Genomic DNA, 5,609 nt, shown 5'->3' with positions numbered 1-5,609 from the left:
AAGGGAAATCATATAGTTGTTGATGTTTCCCATCTGAATTATTTCACTTATCATCATATTGTCAAGATCCATCCATGTTGTTGAAAATGGCAGTATTTCATCTTTTCTTATGGCTGAGTAATATTCAGCTATAATATTGTATATGTACTGTAAGGACAGGAAATAATATTGAATAGGTACTGTAAGGACAGGAAAAAAGGCCTTTCTTTTCCTTTGCTGTAGCCTTCCACAATTTATGAGAAGCACCTTGTAATTAATCCCCAAGATTGTAGCTCCTCTGATTCAAAGGGATAGATCCTCCCTTCCCCCAACTCGTGGGCGGAGTATGACCTAATCTGCTTCTGAGTCTGCGGCTAGGACATTGAACCACCAATCAGCACGTGCTGAGTGCCCTGGGCCCCACCTCTTCCCGTTCCTCCCTGGGACCCACCCCTTTTCGTTCCTCCCCTCAAAAGACTTGTTCACCTCTGCACGTGTTGCTGTTCTCCCCTTGCGAGACAGCCCGGCTGGGTCCTTCTCCTCTAATCCTGATTTTTCTACCCTCTTTCGTAATGAATCTCACTCGTTAGTGCAGAATAAACTTCCTCTTTTAACTTGTCTTTGTCTCTAATTCCGTTTCCTGTGCCTCGAACCTTACACAAACAACCCGTGTTCAAACTGCAAGACAAGTTACTCTCAAGACTACATTCTTGCATGCATCTCCTCCCTGCTGGTTGACAACACAGGGATAATTACTGAAAAGTTCCCTTTCCCCTCTCCTTCAAACAAGCCTCCTTTGAACACTTTATAACTTTTACTCTAAGCGTGTTTTATAGACTTGGGGATGTTGTATCGTAAATCAACAAATGAGATACAAGACGCCTCAATGAGCCAATTAATTAGGAGTCATTTATTGCGCGTGGCCCAGAGGGAAGTGTCTCTTCCAAATCTCTGAGCAACACATGCAGGAAGTCTCCCGTATTTACACTTTTTGAGCTTCTTTGTTTTCAGATATTACATAGCCCTCTGTGTGAGTTCTTGTTACAGACAGTTGTAACCTTGAATACATAATGAGTTAGTACTTGTCAAAAGAATATGGTATTTATTATCAGTATTAGTCTATATTAGTCTATTACATTCGATGGCTAGCTTGCAAGGTCAGACCATTAAGTTTATCATTTTCTATTATTTGAACTAAAAACAAAGTCATTTTATAGAATAAGAGACTGTCTTAAAGTGACAGAGTTTACAATGACAGAGTTTACAGGACTAGGGACTATCTAACAATAGCAGAGAGTTTCAAACAGCAGTTTTTTATACAAGATGGAGGTTACTATGCTTTAGGGAAAATACTGATAAGACACCTCCCTAAGACATCTGTCTGGACTGCCTCCTGAAAGATTAATGGACAACGCCCCTAATGAATGCTCAATTTCAGCCCAAACCGTCCTTGTCACCTAGCAGCAGCAGCCAAGGCTTTAAAGGGGGGGGGGGGTTGGGGAGGGAAGTTTTTGTTCTTTGCTCATGTATTGATTAAAAATACAAGGGCTCTTTCCCTTTGGGAAAAGTAAAAACTACTTCTTCTTTTAGTTGTGAATTCCTTCACAGCCTGCATCACTGGCCAAAAACCTTAAAATGTGCCACATTGAAAAAGGTGACATTTTTCCTACAAATCTCTGTAATGTCTGCCTTAATAGAAGATAGTGGATTCTCACATCTGCTTCTGTACTCAATCTTTTGTAATTTGCTGTTGTGCTTGAGTAGATAAAGAAAATTCGGCCACATCCCACACATGCATAGTTGAAAAACAGAAGAGCATTTTAATGGCTTTTTCAGATCATTGTGGATATTCTTTGATACCACACCAAAACATAACAAGTGGTAGTTTTTTAAAGGTTAGTGGCCATGTGAAACCTGAAACAATGTTATGAATGTTTCCAACTCTTACATCAAAATCCATTGGTCCAAATATTTATCATCAATGCATTTCGTCACTAAAAAATTAGGCCAGGGAGCTCAGGTGAGGCCATCCTACTGCCAGCTGCATGCACCCTAGCCCCTGCCACCCCTGCCACCTCAAGCCACTGTCCAGACTTCCTCAGGCCCCGCCTCTGCACTCCCTTTCCCCCTCACCTCCCCCTCTGACCAGCAGTGACTTAAGGGACAGAGGAAGGTGAAGCCCATTTTTTCTCCCTCCTCGCAGCAGTGCCAGGCAGCCCCCTTTATCTGGCCGGAGATGAATGCTGAGGCAGAAGCCGAGTTCAACATCCTCCTGGCCACTGACGCCTACAAGGTTACTCACTATAAACAATACCCACCCAACACAAGCAAAGTTTATTCCTACTTTGAATGCCACGAAAAGAAGACAGAAAACTCCAAAATAAGGAAGGTGAAATACAAGGAAACAGTATTTTATGGGTTGCAGTACATTCTTAATAAGTACTTAGAAGATAAAGTAGTGACCAAAGACAAGATCCGGGAAGCCAAAGAGGTGTCCATAGAGCATTTCCCAGATGATGTATTTAATGAAAAGTATGGAATTACATTCTTGAGAAATGCCCTGGGCATCTTCCAGTAGAAGTAAAAGCTATTCCTGAGGGTTCTGTCATTCCCAGAGGAAATGTTCTCTTCACAGTGGAAAACACAGATCCAGATTGTAATTGGCTTATAAATTGGGTTGAGACTATTTTTGTTCAGTCCTGGAATCCAATCACCATGGCCACAAATTCTAGAGAGCTGAAGAAAATATTGGCCAAATATTTGTTAGAAACATCTGGTAACTGAGTTGGTCTGGAATACAAGTTGCATGTATTTTGGCTATAGAGGAGTCGCTTCCCAAGAGACTGCTGGCATAGGAGCTCTGCTTATTTGGTTAACTTTAGAGGAATGGATACAGTAGCAGGAATTGCTTTAATTAAAAAATACTGTGCCCTAGCCGGTTTGGCTCAGTGGATAGAGCATTGGCCTGTGGACCACAGGGTCCGAGGTTTGATTCCAGCCAAGGACACATGCCTGGGGGCACGCATGAGGCAGCCAATCAATGATTCTCATCATCAATGAGAATCATTGATGTTTCTATCTTTCTCCCTTCCTCTCTGAAATTATATATATACTGTGAATGAAAGGTCCTGTTCCAGGCTATTCTATTCCAGCGGCAGAACACAGTACCATAACAGCTTGGGGGAAAGACCATGAAAAAGATGCTTTTGAACATATAGTAACACAGTTTTCATCAGTGCCTGTATCTGTGGTCAGCGATAGTTATGACATTTAAAATGCGTGTGGGAAAATATGGGGTGAATATCTAAGACATTTAATAGTATCAAGAAGTTCAGAGGCACCACTAATAATCAAACCTGATTCTGGAAATCCTCTTGACACTGTATTAAAGGTTTTGGATACTTTAAGTAAGAAATCCCCTATTACTAAGAACTCAAAGGGCTACAAGTTGCTGCCACCGTATCTTCAAGTTATTCAAGGGGATGGAATAGATATTAATACCTTACAAGAGATTGTAGAAGGCCTGAAGCAAAACAAATGGAGTATTGGTAATGTTGCCTTCGATTCTGGTGGAGCTTTGCTACAAAAATTAACAAGAGATCTCTTGAATTGTTCCTTTAAGGGTAGTTATGTTGTAACCAATGGCCTTGGGGTTAATGTTTTCCAGGACCCAGTTGCTGATCCCAACAAAAGTTCCTAAAAAGGTCAGTTATCCTATATAGCAAAAGGCTAATATGCAAATTGTCCCCTCAACCCAGAGTTCAACCAGGGGGTGGCCAGCTAGCCAACTACTCACGGCCCCACCCCCTGGCCGGCCCAGCTGATTGGCCTTGATTGGGGCAGGCCTGTTGGACCCCACTCATACACGAATACATGCACTGGGCCTCTAGTCTTTATAATAACTAGTTATAATAATAAAAGCATAATATGCAAATTGACCAAACGGCCAAACAGCAGAACAACCGTCCAGACGTCCTTCTGAACGACCTTCCAGATGAACTTCCTGACGAAGCAGGGGCTACGAGGGCCTAGGCAATCTCCGTGGCGGCTGGGGCTGTGAGACAGCAGCTGAGGCAGCAGGGCCTGCGAAGGCCTACCCTTGCACGGATTTCATGCATCGTGCCTCTAGCCTTTACATAAAACACCAGCAAGAGATTTGTTACACTTGAGGAAGGAAAAGGAGACCTTGAGGAATGATCTTCTCCATCCTGTCTTCAAGAATGGGAAGGTGACAAAAAGCTATTTATTTGATGAAGAAATAAAAAAATGCAAAGCTGAATATTGAACTGGAAGCAGCACCTCATTAGGCTTTGTTTTATGACTGGGTGTGTGCCCTTGCCTCTACGTGTGTCTGTACACGCACACAGGTATACTCCAGTGTGGGTGAGTGTGTGATATATAATGTTCATTGTACAGATGTGTGGGGTTTCTTTATTTTATGACACATTACAGCCAAATTATTTGTTTGTTTATGGACATACTGCACCTTTTCCCCCAGTGTTTAGGTGATCTCAATTAGGCAATGCTCTTGACCACATAAAAGATTAACGTTAAAGTAAGCTTTTTAGGGCCCTTTGCCAATAGATAGTAATTTAATCTGGTATTGATATTTTCTTAACAGAACTGAGGAACTTTTATAAATAACTAAAGATCACATAAAACAGATTTGCATAAAATTATCATGATGGCTTTATGTTTAACTTATATTTTTGTACAAACAAGGTTGTGTATGATATATTTAAGTTATATAAAGTTTCAGTGATTTAACAGTCTTTCCAACTTTTCATGATATTTATGAGCATGAAAGACCCCCTGAGGGAGACCCTCACTCTGTCCCACGGATCGACGGCGACCCCAATCAACCGCAGGAGGCGTCACTTGATGCAAACAGCAAGAGGATTTATTCCAGCGCACTGGGGCTCGACTCGTAACTCACACTAGAGCAGCGAAGACGAGCCCCGAGCAGAAAATTTTACAGGCTTATAAAGGCAAAAATCACACATTGGGAGGGGTCACACATGTGAGGGAGGAAGAGAGGACAAAGCCGCCAGGAAATTCCAACAGGGCTCGTTAATAACATGTTTAATGACAGGGCTTAAGTTTTCAGTCAACAGTCCCATCTGGTAATCTCATATCTTATCTGTCAGAGCACTATTTGCTCTGTCTGGGGCTGTTTCCTGGGACAGCTTTAAGGGTCTCGTTCCCATTGTCAGAGCACTATTTGCTCTGTCTGCTCTTTACTCGGGGCTTGAAAAAGAAAATATGTTTTATTCTTTCATTCCCCCATTTGCTTTTTGGTAAGTTCTAATCATGGAACTTCTGTCTCTATGTACCCTTCTCCGAGGCTGTCTCCCTGGCGGAGGGACTGGTAGTGCTGTCTGAGCACTAATACCTGTACAGCACTTATTCTTTCCCTGATGAAGGTGACTAGGCGATTTAAGATGCAGGGCCCCAAAGTGAGAATTAAAAGTAGTATAATAAGGGGACCCATCAGGGTGGATATGAGGGTTAGGACTGCTTATCGGCGGGAGGTGTGCCAACAGGAGCAGGAACACGGTGAATGCGGAGCTTGAGGGGATTGTCCATTTTTTCCACTTTCCACTCTGGGTCTGGTGGTGGCGCGGGCTTGA

General features: G+C 42.5%; 1 pseudogene across 1 annotated transcript; it reads left to right on the top strand.

Annotated features, from left to right (window-relative positions):
* The first annotated feature begins 2,215 nt into the window (after positions 1 to 2,215).
* LOC308248079 (nicotinamide phosphoribosyltransferase-like) lies at positions 2,216 to 4,286 on the top strand (annotated as a pseudogene). The gene is made up of 3 exons: positions 2,216 to 2,917; positions 3,105 to 3,687; positions 4,109 to 4,286. The product of its transcript is annotated as a nicotinamide phosphoribosyltransferase-like (transcript).
* The last annotated feature ends 1,323 nt before the right edge of the window (positions 4,287 to 5,609 follow it).

The sequence above is a fragment of the Plecotus auritus genome, assembly GCF_963455305.1.
Source record: "Plecotus auritus genome assembly, chromosome: 1".
NCBI lineage: Eukaryota > Metazoa > Chordata > Mammalia > Chiroptera > Vespertilionidae > Plecotus > Plecotus auritus.
Note: the sequence above shows the minus strand (reverse complement) of the source record. Positions and strands in the feature narration are given on the sequence as shown.